We start from the raw sequence: 17,836 nt of genomic DNA on the forward strand, positions 1-17,836 counted from the left end.
CATTACAGGTACACATGAACAGTACCAGTATAAAAATTGTCCTCCAACCTAAGGCTTTGCCACAGAAAGCTAGCTTGCAAGTAGAAAAAATAAAAATGGACACAAGGTTTTGCAATTTATTAAAAAATAAAAGATCTCCCAAATTAATGGTGAGTAAAAGTTTCAGGGATGAAACCAAAAATTCCGAAAAAATAAAAAATTGCAACCAGCGAGGTAAATGAACAAGAAAATAAACAGTGAACTGAACACGCTATTCTGATTGCCAGAAAAACACGGTTAACTAAAAATTAAGAAAGAGCCTAGCACAAATCAGAATGGAACCACAACAATTAACGGTAAAATCCAGCAATTGACACACACAAAATTTGAGTTAGCTGACCTGGAAATTTAGATGCAAATAAGCCAAAAAAACACCGTTCAGCTCAAACCTTAAGAGATCCCACCACGAATCAGAATGAAACTGTAACAATCAATAGTAAAATACAGCAACCCATTTAATTTTAAAAAAAAAAAAAGAAAAAAGGTTGAGCGAACTGACCTGGAAATTGAGATGCAATGAAATCCGAGAAAAATATTAGCAGAAGCAAAGAGAAATGTACAGGTTTGACAATTGAATTATGAGTGAGAGAAATATTGAGAGAGTGAAAGGACAAGGAGAAAGATGTGAGAGAGCGCATATGCAATGTCAAAAGAGTGAGGAATACAATTGAAAAATCAATATTTTGGGGAAACGTGTTTCCCGCCTTTAAGTTTCAATTTTTATTCGGACCCTTTTGCCCTTTTCATTTATGCTTTATTTGGTGGAGATTAAAATCAGATTTTTATCATGTTCTTATAAAAGTTAATAAAATATGTTATTAAAAAATTGTGAATTTTATGAAATACTTGGTTAAAATTAATTGTTAACATCTAAATTTTAATTTTTATCAAATATGGACTATACTTTTCTCTTTGGAGGCTTTTGAGTTTTAATAATTTCATTGTTATAAACAAGTTATAGACTCGTTGAACTTATTGGCAAGCTTGCAATGGTTCTTGAACTTTAGATTGTGAATATTTAGACTCGTAAATTTTGAGTGTTGGTTACATCAGTCACCGAAATGGATTTGTCCATATAAACAAACAAAACATCTCATTAAGCAACGAATTGTCAATTTGACAAAAAATTCAAACGTTTAATGTACAAAAAAATCTACCGTTGGAATGCGGAAGAGGAATTGTCCAAAAATTAAAATTTTTATTTAATTCAATAAACAAGATTGTATAAATGTTCACATGTATGTTATATCGAGAACAAAATATTTGATTTTTTACATAAATTCGATGGTCAATTTTTGAATTAATTTTGAATCACAAACTTCCAGTACTATAAACTTGCAATTTTTAATTGCAAAAACTCATGGTTTTAAACCTCAAAATCTTCTATAGTATTCTTCAAAGTCTAAATCACACCGATAAGTGTGCACATTTTTTTCATTAAATCAATAAATTAATTCTTGAATTGGACAATTGAGAAAGAAGATAATTATTTTCTCTCTCCAAATTTGGAGACGTTGGAAAATATGTATTATGATTGTTGTGTTCAATCCCAAGGATGCTAAATTCCATCTAGGGCTATGTTAGAGCCACATTTTTTCAAAAAAAATATATTCTTAAACAGTGATTTGATATTATTTCAACCACACATTCTTCAATAAAATAATATTACACATAATTTTAAAACTTTTCTTTATTTTTTAATCGCATATTTTTCATCAATACACTATTCAAAAATACATTCTTAGAAATATAATGTGACTCAAACAATGACATAATCTCTATTTATGGAGATAGAATAATTTTAATCATTTAAAATAATAATTCTACGTTCAAATAGGTGTTTTCATTAGAATTCAAACAAGAGTTTCAATTAAAATTCGTATTCAATTAGTTTACACTTAATTACACTTGTAATCCTAGAACTTAAATTAAAGTTACAACTTTCCATAGTAATTACAACAAAGTAAAAAAAATTTATTGCAATTACAATTAAGTCCAAAACTATTATAATTGCTGTAATTAAATTTCAATACTTTATAGAGCTACCACAGAAACCTGATCGAATATATATTATTCAAACTCCAATTATTAGATCATGTCTAATCGACCCTAGACCATTTAATCTAATTATTAATATTCGTTTTTTCCACTAAAGACCAAAATATTGAACTCTTAGAATATATAAGATCACAGAAGCAAATAAATCTATAATACTTTCGTCTGATTTGTCGTGTATGTATTTTATCTCTGTCCAAAATTCGATAATTAGGTACGAGTACAAATAACCGTTAAATTCTTCTAATTATTCTTACTAACTTAAATGTCATTTTCTTCAACGGTCCTCATTAACTAATCACAAATGTCGAAGTTTGGCCTTCGCTAAATACTAAACTCAGATTTTAACCGTTCAACAAAAAAATATTTAAATAGTTACTCTAACAATTTTTCAAGGTGACGATTTTTGACACAAATTCATATTCTCTACTTTGCTAATTCTCAAGTTCCCAACTCATTGAACTATTTGATCAATTAAATTGATCTCATCCATTAATAAATTGAAAAATCATTAAAATCACAAAAAGATATATATAACTCTGTCGGGTGATTTAGATGAAATACAAAGATCAAGTGTAATTTAATTCTTCTCACGGTCGTACTATAGAATTAAATTTGACATGGTTCGTTCAATACACTCCAAGTATACAAAGTGTCCCCTTTAACTATTTCTGAGAAAATGACAAATATGCACCCCTTTAACTATTTATGAGAAAATGACAAATATGCAATCCCCCGAATAATGAATTGGTTAACACTATAACCTTTCAGTACAAAGTGTCATCCCTTATACATTGATTGTAAATAAATTATTTATGATCAAAATATAAATTACGTCACACTGTACTTCTCAAAACAAGTACTTATATTATTACAAGTGATTATAGACATTTTAATTCGCATGCTCAATAATAAATAAATAAAATTACAATTTACTTATTATAAATTATTATTTTATTATATCAAAATATACTATATGAGCATACAACCCAACATCTCCAACATAGTAAAATAAGCTAAAACGTTGATACTTTTTGCTTTCTTAAGAAAAATGAAAGACAAGTCTCTTCACTGCCTTTTTCCATCGGTATCTAGTCGACCCACTTGGTAACCCATTAAATAAAGGCCCAATAGAAATTACAGCCCCTCTAACACGCCCATCTGAGCCCTAGATTCATTAAGCGCTTGATAAGTGTGATTTGTGTATTTATTTATATCACATTATTAAACTTTTAAGTCATCAAATTATTAAATTCTATTTAACTTAGGTTAATTTTCGTTTGTTTTTAGTGAATGGCCCATTTTGAAGCAATTGGGAAAGAAAATGATCAATTGATTATTAAATAGAAGTTTGTGGACTAAACCACGCCTGAATAAAAGTTGAAGGATAAAAGTCGATGAAAGAATAAAGATAATGACGAACTTGCATTGCATGGAAGAATTGAGGACTCCAAAGCAAATATCAATCTAATTGGGCTCCTCTTCGACTAGTAGTGGGTGATTGGAATTTAAGGAGAATAGAGATTCCTAGAAAGAGGGGGCTGCGGGCTGTAGTGTGTGTGTATATATATATGTGTGTGTGTGTGTGTGTGTGTGTGTGTGTGTGCAGTAAAGAAGGGACGAGAGAAGGTGACTACAAATCTTGGGAAAATTACATAAACAAAACGGCGGCCCACAAAACAATCGGAATTGGTTTTGAAGAAAAACGTTGGTAGGTGCCGGAGATTATCACATGCCAACTGGAGGGGAATTCATATAGAGAGAAAAGACGTCTCCTTGGAGTTGATATATTTTCCATACATGCTACTCGAGACAAAGAGAAGGGGCTGCTTGCTGTAGAATTAATTCTTTATACACACAATTGAAAGAGGCAGTTTTGAGAAGAAAACAATCAGTCAAAGTTGAAGAAAAATACACACATGGGCAAAGTCGAGAATACTTTTGGATTTAATCGCGTTTCGTCAATTTCTTGGTGATGTCGTCTAAACTTTCTTTGCTTAATTCCAACATTATGCTAGGCTAATTTTCTCATGTATTGGATGAAGATAAAATCGTTATTGTTTATTTTAATTCAAGACACGTGATTTAGTAAATTCTCACAATTCTTGATTAATCTTGTATGCGTAATTTTATTATTTAATTGTCTGATCACTAATTGAATATATAGTTGCTTGTTGTAGTGTTGGGAAACTCACAATAGTTCTAGAACATTGCTTGATTAACATGCATGCAATAAATTTTAGGAATAAGATTTATCACATGCGCAATCTTTGAGATAATTGTGAAACGAATGCGTTCTATTCATATGAATTCGGACTAGAAATAGATTTGGGTCGTGAATATGATAGATTTAATTTATCTTGAAAAAGAAAATTAATTACAATAGAATTATCGACTGTTAAGAACACGAGAACAAAATTAGATACGTAGTCGAGAATTCGAATAGATAATAATAAGTGGATTCGTAATCCAATACACTCTTCCCATATACATTTTAAATTCGCATTTTACATGTTTTCGTACATTAAATTAGAATAATTAAAAATCACAAAAATCACTTTTAATTTGTTCGTTTTGAATCTAATTAAAAACTGGTACACTCAATTAAATTTTATTTTCCGTGGGATGATACTCTAACTCACTAAATCTATTACATGTCAATGATCCCGTACGCTTGCGGGTTTCACACGAACAGGGATCTATGCATGATTGGGCCTCAATTGCAAATCCATTAACTTACATATTTGTTTAAGGGAAAATTTCATAATTGGGAGGATAACTATTACCCATTTTAAAAGTAAGAATATAAGTTTCAAATTTCAAAAATAAGATATTCACTAAATTTTATTTAATTAATTATATATTTTATTAATTAAATATATTAACTTAACGTGTCTATAAATTTTGGTCACAAATTCACAATTTAATTAGTCACATATTATTATTTAGTCACAAATAAGAATTTTTTAATGTCACAAATTATTTCACGGTTACAATTCAAAACTTTTGTAGGTCACAATTTATTCGTCCGTAGCAAATCAAAAATTTATACTTCACAATTTATTTATAGGTCACACATCACAAATATTATAAGTTACAACTTATTAAACAGTTTCAAGTTATAAATTTTTTAGGTCACACATTATTTTTTTTATCACAATTTATCTTTCTTATTGGTCACAGATTGACCAATTTAATGGTGACAATCAACCAATTAATCTGTGACTACTGCCAAACAACCACTGCCTCCAACATCACCAACTCCATCATTACCGCCAGAACCATCACCACCATCACCCTACAGCAACACCACCGTCTCAATCAAAATCGACACATCACCGCCACACACCCCAACACCATCACCCTACAGTAACACTCTCACACCACCGCTACAACACATACACGCCCACACCACCATAACCACCACCAACGTAACCTAACAACGTCGTCGCCACCCAAAATCACCGCACAACCACCACAAACACACCACAATCATAAAAAACCACATCACACACCACCAATTGCAGCCGAATCTGAATTTGTATACCACCACCTACCAGGCGTCAACACCGACACTATATTTCTTTAAGAAGCAGCAGCTGTGCCTCCCAACCTACCAATCTGACATCGCCACCACCATTACCATACATCGCCTCTGCCAAATCTTCCACCTCTCGCGCAATGGGTAACCAATACCACGCCTTCATACCTCAAATCAACAGTCCAGTTGTCCAGTAGCAGCGGCAGGGACGAAGCCGCCTTGTAACATTCACATCGTGCGGTGTAACATGCTGTCGTCGCTGTTGCTTCACTTCGGCGACGTGACAAACTGGCAACGACCATGATTTGAGGAAGAAAGTCTGGTGTTGGCAAGAATGGAGAAGAGACGAGAGGAGTGGGAGACAAAAATGATTTTAGGGTTCGAAAATAATGATTTATAATAATATTTTTAATATTATTGATTTATAATAATTAAAATAATATTTGATTTGTGAATATACAAATTTTGGATCTGATGTTTGAAATATAGATTTTTATAGTAGGGTTTCTTATAATTTCCACTTTGTTTAAATACTCACTGTCTTATAATTATACTTCACTTATTTGAATTAAGCTACTTATAAATTCATTTTGTACGTTTTAGTTAACATTCAATGATGTGTAAAAATCTAACCATTAATTTTAGTAAGGGCCCATTTGATTGCAAAGATGAAATTTGAGTGGGAAAAAAAAACAAATTTCAGGGAATTGAATTGTCTAGAAATATTTTCTTAAGAATTGTAAATTATTGTGTTTGATTGGTATAATTTTCCACGTGAAAAATGTTGAAATAATAGTATGTTTTGGTGTTCATTTGATTTTGTTTTACATGAAAATTCTCAATTAAAGGGATGAATTTTACTGGTATTGGGGATGAAATTTGTTTCCACTGCAAACCAAAACAAAATCAAGAAAAGCATCTATCTCTCGGTATTCGTTTGACTTTATTTTACATTAAAATAGTCAATTAAAGAAAAATATTTTTTTATAATAATTCTTAAAATTTGTTTCCATTGTCAACAAAAAAAATTTTGAAAAAAATAAAATCGCTACAGTGGCTTGGAATTCGAATTCTCACCATATTGTTGAGAATTTGAATTCCAGGAAAACCTGGAAAATTCTTGCTTCCCGAGACAACCAAGAAAATGAATTCCTTGGAAAAATAAAAAGGTATCAAACAGCCAAAGATGAAAAATGGGTTTGATTTTCCATGGAAATTTTCCAACAATCAAACAGGGTCTAAGTGTTATTCAAATAAGTGGTCAGATTGTTTGCCACATTATGGAATATCAACAAAAATGTAAGTGTAGCAAAACTATTACTTGTTTAATTTCAAGTAAGCTTATTGATTGACATATTTGGTGCCAAACATATTATTGCTAGTATAGAAAATAAATTACAACTTGTATCAAATACATTTTTGCTAGACTATATGAAATGTCGAGACACACAGGATTAACCAACATTTATAGAAACCGAACCAAGAAATGCAAAAAATAAAAGTGCAGAAATAATGAATACAAAGGATTTTTTCCGGCCGAAGCCCTAGAGGTTCAGCATGAGTGCCTAATCCCCTGTTGAGCATCCACTATCAATGGATACAACTCGGTTACATTATAATGCCCAAAAACCGGCAACAAGATTACACGAATGTTCGGTAAATCACAAAGACAAAGCCACGAAGACTTATCTTCTATAAGAACCGCAAAGGAAACTACGAAACCACGAAGGAATCAACAACAGATCACACAGATCTCATATGCACCGGACTGCGCACAATGATACACACAGATTCATAAGAACACTATACAATAGCACCACTCTCCTTCGATTTACAGTATGTAATATGCCTCACAAACATTGAATCGCTGAAATCACTCAAGAAATAGAACCCTAAATCACGAAGAAAATGGGGTTTCTCACACAGAGAAAGAGAGAGAAAGAACCGGACTTCAAAAAATGAAAATTTCTCTCAAATATTATGTCAACTGAAGGGTCAGTCACGAGACTTATAGGTAGAAGTCTCTAGAATCCAATCAAACGGCCTCCATGTTGCCAGGTGTCGTGATCCAGCTCAGTCTCTCCACTAATGAAGTTACAAGATCAAAAACACGACTTCAACATATTTTGGAAGCACAACTTAATGAGTGTAAGGTAACCGGTTCGAAACTCAACAATCTCCACCTTGCTTCCAAAATTTTAAGACATATAGTGCAGCCATGAGCTTAACCAGCATTTATAGTTTCATTTGCTCGATTGTACCTGTACATTCAATGTAAAGAATCAATAGATAATATCTTCAAACAATTTTCAAATTTGTTTAAAGGTGTTACTTTAGTTCCCATGTTTGATGGGTTGTTCAAGGTACAAATCTTATTGATTTTTAGCAATCCTTTTGAAATAATATCCCTTATAAAATGGTATTTAACATCAATGTGTTTGTTCTACTGTGGAACATTGGATTTTTACTCAAATGGATTGCACTTTGATTATCAGAAAACAGAATTGGATTAGTATCTACAAAACCAAGTTCATTTAGCAAACCATGCAGCCAGATGCCTTCTTTGATGACATCAGTGGCTACAATATATTCAGCCTCGGTGGAAGATAGAGCAACAATTTTCTGCAACTGAGATTTCCAGCTTATCACAGTGCCACACAAAGTGTAAAAGTAAGATGAAGTGGATTTCCTATTGTCTCTATTTCCAGCAAAATCAAAATCTGCATAACCTTTTAGAATCACCCCATCTTTATCCATTTTAAACATCAAACCTAGGTTGGATGAACCTTTTAAGTATCTCATTAACCATTTTAAGGCTTCCCAATGTGTTTCACCAGGATTCCCCATGAATCTACTCAAGACACTAATACTAAATGCCCAATCAGGTCTAGTGCAAATCATTAAGTACATGACTGAACCAATAGCATTGGCATAAGGTATTTTAGACATTCTTTCAAGTTCATCTTCAGTTTTAGGGCATGAATCAGATGTTAGAATAAAGTGATTAGCAAGGGGTAAAATCACAAGCTTACAATCAAACATATTAAACTTCTTAAGATCTTATTCACATATTCTTCTTGATATAAAAATAAGCAATCAGATTTTTCATCTCTTTTAATATGTATGCCAAGTATCTTCCTAGCAGAACCAAGATCCTTCATATCAAATTCTGATTTTGGTTTGTGTTTGATATCATCAATTTCAGCTTTATTGGCACTACCAAGAAGTATATCATCAACATAAAGCACAAGAAACAAAGAATCTTTACCACCACTTCCTTTACAATAAAGACATGTATCATAATTGTTTCTACTAAACCCAAGTTTCAAGACAAATGAATCAAATCTTTTATACCATTGTCTTGGAGCTTGTTTTAGGCCATATAAAGATTTTTTCAGCAAACACATAGTTTTTTCAGGATTTCCTTTTATAAATCCTAAAGACTGATTCATGTAAATAATTTCATCCAATTCACCATAAAGAAAAGCAATTTTTACATCTAGTTGATCAAGTTTCCATTTAAATTGCACAGCTAAAGCAAGAATATAACTTATAATTGTATATTTGACCACGGGGGAAAAATCTCATCATAGTCCACACCCTCCTTTTGTGTGAAACCCTTGGCAACTAGTCTAACTTTGCATCTAACATTATTAGTGCCACCTTCCCCTTCCTTTATTTTATAAATCCACTTGCAATCAACTAGTTTCTTATCCTTTGGTTTGTCAACCAATTCCCAAGTTTCATTCTTGTATAAGGAAGACATTTCTTCTTCCATAACACTCAACCACCGCTTAGAATCTTTAGATTTCAAGGCTTCATGATAGGAATTAGGATCAGATTCAATTTCTTCTTGGTAAGTGAAGTCCACTTGCAATCAACTAGTTTCTTATCCTTTGGTTTGTCAACCAATTCCCAAGTTTCATTCTTGTATAAGGAAGACATTTCTTCTTCCATAACACTCAACCACCGCTTAGAATCTTTAGATTTCAAGGCTTCATGATAGGAATTAGGATCAGATTCAATTTGTTCTTGGTAAGTGAACACTCATTCTAGTTAGCCTCTGTACATTCAGTTTCTAGAGGGGCAGAACTGATATCATTAATTTTAGTAGGCTCCACCTCAATTTGGACATCATTTTTAGTTAAGTTCCCTTTCTTCCCTTCCAAACATGGCATACATGATTCATTAAAGACTACATCCCTCCTTATTATTACTCTATAACCCTTTTCCCCATAAACCCATAGCCTATATCCTTTAACATTTTTAGCATAACCTAAAAACACACATTTTACAGATCTAGGTTCAAATTTCTCTATGTTTTGATGAGCAAATGCAGCACAACCAAATGTTTTCAAGTAAGAATAAGTAACAGGCTTTTGTGTCCACACAGATTCAGGCACATCATAGTTTAAAGCACTTGTAGGATTTCGATTAATCAAATATGCAGCAGTTTTTACAGCCTCACCCCAAAATAATTTGGGCAGGCCTGAACTTAAAAGCATGCATCTAACCTTATTTAATGTAGTCATATTCATTCTTTCTGCAATGCCATTTTGTTGGGGTGTGTAGTAATAAGTAACAGGCTTTTGTGTCCACACAGATTCAGGCACATCATAGTTTAAAGCACTTGTAGGATTTCGATTAATCAAATATGTAGCAGTTTTTACAGCCTCACCCCAAAATAATTTGGACAGGCCTGAACTTAAAAGCATGCATCTAACCTTATTTAATATAGTCATATTCATTCTTTCTGCAATGCCATTTTGTTGGGGTGTGTAGGTTACAGTTTTGTGTCTTAAAATGCCATGTTCTTTACAGAAATTATCAAACTCATAGTTGCAAAATTCTAGACCATTGTCTGTTCTTAAAGTCTTGATTTTCAAGTCAGTTTGATTTTCAATTTGAGTTTTCCAATCTTTGAAAATAGTAAAAGTTTCATCTTTGATTTTTAATAGAACAACCCAAAATTTCCTTGAAAAATCATCAACAATCAACAAATAATATTTATAACCAGACAATGTAGGGGTAGACGAAAGACCCCACAAATCAGCATGTAAATATTATAGAATTTGCTTTCATTTATGAGTACTCGCGGGAAAAAGGTAACTTAACTTGTTTTCCTACCAAACATTGTTCACAATCAGACAAGTCACCAATGTTTAGTTTTTCAAATACACCTTTATTATATAAAGCCTTTAACCCTTTCAACCCAATGTGACCAAGTCTACAATGCCATAATTTTGCAAGATTATTTTTATCATCTAAAATTGTTGCTGAAAGTCCAAGTAAAGGTTTTGCATTTAGAAAGTATAAACCATGTCTCTTTGGGATAGAAGTAATTAAATCACTATCTCTAAAGATTTTTATCTGCCCTTGACCCAATTTTATGTCAAACTCTATGTCATCCAATATTTCTAGAGACACTAGATTTTTTTCTAATTCAGGAACAAATTTGGTACCCTTTAAAAGTAAAATTCTGCCAGAAGTAGTTTTATTGTTCCAATACCCTTTACTTTGTAAGTTATGTTATTTCCCATGATAACTTGGCTACCTTTAGTTTGTTCAAGATCCAAAAAATAGTTTTTGTTAGGGCACATGTGGAAAGAGCAACCTGAATCAAGAATTCATTCTTGATTTAGGTTCCTTTCAACATTTACAAGAACCAGGCCATAGTTCACATTTTGTTTATCATAGGATATAACATTGTTACCTTCACTTATCTTCTTTTCTTTCAAATCATTTTGCTTTTTATAATAGTCTTTAGCAAAGTGACCCAACTTACCGCAGTAGTAACATTTCTTTCCCTTTACCTTATATTTAGATTTCATTTTGTCAAATTTCATTTTTCTAGGGTTATTTTGAAACTTTGAATGAAAATTAGATGTACCAACATTCTTACCCTTTAACAAAAGATTTTCTCCGCTTTGTTGGTTAATAGAATTTGATTCAAGAACCCTATTTCTTAAGGCATTTGTTATGATGTCTGTGGTAAGATTTTATCTGCCATATTTCAAGGCATTCTTTAAGTCTCTATACCTATCACTAATGGAGTTCAACAAGACCACAGCCAACTGATCTTGTGATAAATTTTCATCACAGTTGGCTAGATCCTGGGTCAACTTTGTGAACCTATTCAAGTTTTCTTCTAAGTCAACAGATGGATCCATTTTGAAAGAAAAGAATTGTTTTAGCAAAAAATATTTGTTTGGAACAGTTTTTGGTTCATATTGAGCTTTCAATTTGTTCCACAATTCAGAAGCATTTTTAGTTTTTCCTATAGTTCTGATCACATTGTCTGAAAGATATAAGAAAATACTACTCCAAGTAGTTTCTTCTAACTCAGTTCTTTTACCAGGAGGTAACTCAGCAGGCCAAGAATTATCTAGGGCTCTAGCACACCTTTGTTGCATCAAAATAGCTTTCATTTTCTGACACCACATAGTAAAATCCCCCCTCCCATCAAACATGCTCATTTCAAACTTAGCAGTGGCTGCCATTGTAAGAAACACCAAGTTAATACATAGCACACAAGTTTGATCTCAAGAACACACAAGGATATACAATGTGGGGACTGCAGACAGATTAGGGGATCAGGGGTCCATCCAACAATGCACTTATGCACTTTTATCCAATCAGTAAATACTTCACACTAAGTATAAGTGGTAGATTCACAGAGAACAGAGATTTCTAGTCCTATGCCTCAACTGCCTTCTCCAACAAGACCTTTCAATTGCGCTCCTCAACGTGTTGTAATCTTAGATTCCCAAGACTTATTGAGTCTTTGGACAAAGACCAGCCACGTGAGATTTTATAGTACAAGGTAAATCAAGGGAAATAGCAGGAGACACTAATGTAAAATTAATTACAGAAAGCAGGAAAGATCTCACCAATGAGTTTGATAAAACTCAAAAGAAAAAAAAAATTCCACCACCGGTGTTAACTGTAGGTTGAAGGCAGATTTCAAGAATCCGGTTTCCTCAAGAATTAGGTGTCCTCAATATTCCAAGAAGCTCTGATACCACTGAAATGTCGAGACACACAGGATTAACCAACATTCATAGAAACCGAACCAAGAAATGCAGAAAATAAAAGTGCAAAAATAATGAACACAAAGGATTTTTTCGGACCGAAGCCCCAGAGGTTCAGCATGAGTGCCTAATCCCCTGTTGAGCATCCACTATCAATGGATACAGCTCGGTTACACTATAATGCCCAAAAATCGGCAACAAGATTACACAAATGTTCGGTAAATCACAAAGACTAAGCCACGAAGACTTATCTTCTATAAGAACCACAAAAGACACTACGAAACCACGAAGGAATCAACCACAGGTCACATAGATCTCATATGCACCGGATTGCTCACAATGAATCACATAGATTCATAAGAACACTACACAATAGCACCACTCTCCTTCGATTTACAATATGTAATATGCCTCACAAACATTGAATCACTGAAATCACTCAAGAAATAGAACCCTAGATCACAAAGAAAATGGGGTTTCTCACGCAGAGAAAGAACCGGACTTCAAAAAATGAAAATTTCTCTCAAAAAGTATATCAACTGAAGGGTCAGTCACGAGACTTATAGGTAGAAGTCTCTAGAATCCAATCAAACGGCCTCCATGTTGCCAGGTGTCGTGATCCAGCTCAGTCTCTCCACTAAAGAAGTTGCACGATCAAAAACACGACTTCAACATATTTTGGAAGCACAACTTAATAAGTGTGAGGTAACTGGTTCGAAACTCAGCACTACAAAATAATTTGACACTTGATTCACAAGATAAATTCAATCGTGTACGATATTTGATGCCTTGAAATGAATATTGCATTATAACACTGACCTGCATGAAAAATTTACCAAGTAGATAACTTCGTTGTTGGATTATGGGTCATGGATCTTCCATGTTAATTGTCCAATTCAAATATGCAAATTTCCAATTCAAATATGCTAATTTCAATTTACCACCATTAATATGTCCAGCATAAAAGTAGAATGGATAATGACTCCAAATATGCTACAAATTCATGCATAAAACTAACATTTAAGGTCTATTTGATATGACTTTTGCTATTATTATTATTATTATTATTATTATTATTATTATTATTATTATTATTATTATTATTATTTTGTAGAAGAGCTTTTGGATGAAACAATAAGTCCCTGTTTGGTGGGAATTAAAATCAGATCTTGATAAAATTTGATGATATGTGTGGTCGAAAAGTTGTGAGATTCAATAAATATGTGATTTAAATTATTTGATTTTGACTTAAATTAAACTTTGAATTTTAAGCTGTACCAAATAGGGGCTAAATTTTAAAAGTACTTCTAATTTCGAAAATGCTTTTAGAGAAAACTAGATTGGACCAGATTCCTCTAAAATCTCTTCTAACTACTAGAAGTACTTTCATAAAATTAATAAAACGAGCCCAAAAGCAAATTTTTTGAATTTCAAAATTTCTTTTAACTTTTCAAATGTCATGCCAAATAAACCTTTAGAGTTGGAACCAATCTTCATTTCAAGAAGCTTGAAGGGCAACCAAATATATAAAGATATATTTTGAGTAGGCGGCACTATTAAACAATCATTCTAATCAAGACGAATGCCCTAGCACATGCATTCGTGTGATGCGGCGACCAACTAATTGACAACCTTTTGTTTAACAGTATCATTTGTAGTAAAAGAACTACAACCATCAAAAAAGAGACCTGCTATGTCTCTCTCAATCAAATTTGAGTATCAATGAGACAATGCAATTCACCTGAATAATATTTTCTCTCCCAAATTATATATATGTTGGTTTTCAAGAAAGACAATAAAAAAGGTTGAGGTTTCACCATTTGATTTCCAACATGTTTTCTCTCGCAAATGGTGGAGTTTGGGTTCCAACTTGTAACGCCCCGAACTCTTTTTCTTATTATTATATTATTTTCAAATTAAAATGAGCTCGAGGTGCTACCAAAACTTTTCTCTATCTAATTTAAGCGAAAATATATCGAAAATACTAGATTTGAAATTATTAATTTAAAATTTAACATAACATATCGAATGCTTGAACAGCATATTAAATAACATGCATACGATATTATTCAAATAAAAGTGGACAATTATCTTTCTATAAAATTTACTTGACGACTCCATTAGCATCGCTCTATCAATCTTCCAGACATCCACACGACCCGTTCTCATCTGGAAATATTGTAAGAGTGAGTATTTTGAAAACACTCAGTAAGAATACATGCACATCCTTATTCACATGATATAAATATAAAACTGACACAACATACCAACATTTCTTAGATTTAGAGCTTAAGGAATTTTTTAAGAATCCCCATATCCTGTAGGACTTAACATCTTTGACCAAAAGGTCCATCCCGTAGGATTTAACATCTTTGAGCTAACGGTCCATCCCGAAGGATTTAACATAGAGTTCGACCCGAAGGCCTCATAGCATTTTATGCCAAAATTTATACAAATATCAAGGAATAAGAATTTACTACTTTGCACGATGTATTCTTACCTCAATTTGATACTAAATAAATCTGAAAATATTTTGTGAAACAAGATAATATCCCCTTTTGAAAATTGTGTGTGCTCTCGTGAATATGTAATGAGAACAAAACAATATTTTTCACACTTTTTTATACATAATATTCACTTAGAATACAAACCATCACACATTAGGGAATTCAATGGTTAATTAACTTGCTCTTTATTTCAAATCCATCATGTGAAAAGTTGAAAAGATTTATATATTAATTAAAAGAAAACATGGTTTGTTTTACGTTTTATTTTTCAAATCCCAAAAGTTCCCACACTTCATTTTATTATTTAATATTTACCTATCATTATTACATATGTATTTTATTAATAAAATAGGATTGAAATAATTTTCTTTCTATTAAGATAACTCGATTATGGTTAGTTCAAAATTATTTCTTCTAGAGCCAATTTATGTTATTTAGCACGAGCTACAAAATGAATATAATATTGATATATTTTTATCAACTTTTGAAATACTTAAATATTTGATCCAAATAACTTACGATACTTTCAAAAAGTATACTTATGCAAAATAAATTATTTATACAAATAAGTGAGTCACGTGTGTCACTTCAACTTTTTGAGATCTTAGTGTGACGACAAGACTTGACATGGACTATTTTATTTGCTAAATGACTAAAATTAAGTTTATACTAATATGAAAAACAGTAAGAAAAATTTGAGGTGTTATACAACTTGGAGAACCTTTGGCTTCCCCTGTCGCGCACTGACGAAGACAACATAGCGTGGCTGGTCCACTTCTCAATCCCCAAACAGTAGCATGTCACGTGCACTATCCCCACCTCACATGGCCTCTTTTCCAACTTTCTTGCCCAATAGATTTGTGTACTTAAAGGGAAACAAGATCTTTGCCATTCCATGCCCTTATTTTTTTATTCTCTTTATTATCTTTAATTTACTTTTAATCTGCTCAAACTTCCGCTACAAGTTATCGTCACTTTTTTTGAATTTTATGTGACAGTTTATGAGTTTGACATGAAATTAGGTCTTTCTTTTGGGTTTGTGAACTAAATTATGGTGAATTTTTTTTGGAAATAAATTGTTTTCTTATTTTCATGTTGGAAAATTTGTTTTTTTATATTTCACGTGATTTTTATGGAAATATATTATTTCCTTATTCCATATTATTTCCATCTTTATGCTATGTGGTATTTATAAATAGTGGTTTTTTCTTTCAACTTTGTTTAAGCAAGAATTGTTGAGTTATTGTATTTTTCTCTATATTGTCACTTAATAAAACATCGTGCTTCTCTTTCGACTTTTAAATCTTGTGTCTCCTTGCGATCGTTAATACTTCATATCGCGTCATTAATCTCATTCATTACAACCCCTTGGGGTCCAACAAGTGGTATCAGAATTTGATTTTTATTGTGGACTGGTTGAGGTTTTTCAGAGATGACTGCTTTGAAATATGATATTCCGCAATTGGATCGCAATACAAGATTTCCTTTGTGGCAAGTAAAGATGAGAGCTATTTTGGCGCAGTTGGATTTGGATGATGTGTTGTTGGGTTTTGAGAAGAGCCATCTAATTGGACAACTGAGGGATCAAAAGTCTTTGTCGTTGATTCATCTTCATTTATCCAACAATATTCTGCATGATGTTTTGAAGGAGAAAATAGCAGCTGCTTTGCAGTTGAAATTGGAGCAGTTATGTATGACCAAGAGTCTTACAAGTAAATTAGCTCTAAAGTAGAAGCTATATTCCCATCGCATAGTGGAAGGAGGGTCATTAGAAGACCATATTGTCGTGTTCAAGGAAATTGTCGCATATTTGGAGACGTTGAGGGTTAAGTACGATTAAGAGGATCTTGCATTGATTCTGTTATGTTCGCTGCATGGCCTTTATGCGTCGTTTCGGGACACCATTTTATATAGTCGAGATATTTTGACGATAGACGATGTCTATGATGTTTTGCACTCAAATGAGAAGTTGAAACATTTGGTTGGAGCTACATCGTGGGATGACGAAACTTTGGTATCTTGTGATGATCGACGGAGGGGTAGATCGAGGACGAACTTTAGTAATTTGTACTATTTCGATACGTAAAGAAGGATTGTGACAAGTTGCAGGCTAGAGGTGATTTAGCTGCAAATTATAGGGGGCAATTCTATAATTCGGACGTGCCTAATGTTACAAATAATTTTTCGGATGGCGGTGATATGTTGTTGACCATGGTATCTGACGTGGAGTCTAAACTTAAAGAGGAATGGATCTCGACTCGGCATGTTCGCATCATATGTGTTCAAATTAGAAATTTCTTTCAGACATATGAGACTGTCAAGTAAAGTGGAGTTGTGATGGGAAATAACCAATCTTGTCGTATTGTTGGAATCGGCTGAGTTAGACTAAGGTTGCAGGATGGGACGATCGGAATAATTGATCAGGTTCGACATGTTTCAGACCTGAAAATGAATCTTATCTCGCTGAGAACCCTGGATGCAAAAGGGTATAAATTCTCTAGTGAATATGGAGTTTTGAAGGTCTGAATGGGTGAATTGGTTGTACTTGAGGGTCAGAGAATGTCTCAGTTGTACATCTTTCAGGAGAAAGCATAACCAATTAAGAGACATTTGGACAAGTTCAGTACCGTGGTGGATATATAGTTTGGTACAGTACCTCTTGT

Source organism: Olea europaea, chromosome 11, assembly GCF_002742605.1.
Source record: "Olea europaea var. sylvestris chromosome 11, O_europaea_v1, whole genome shotgun sequence".
In the NCBI taxonomy this organism is placed as follows: Eukaryota; Viridiplantae; Streptophyta; class Magnoliopsida; order Lamiales; family Oleaceae; genus Olea; species Olea europaea.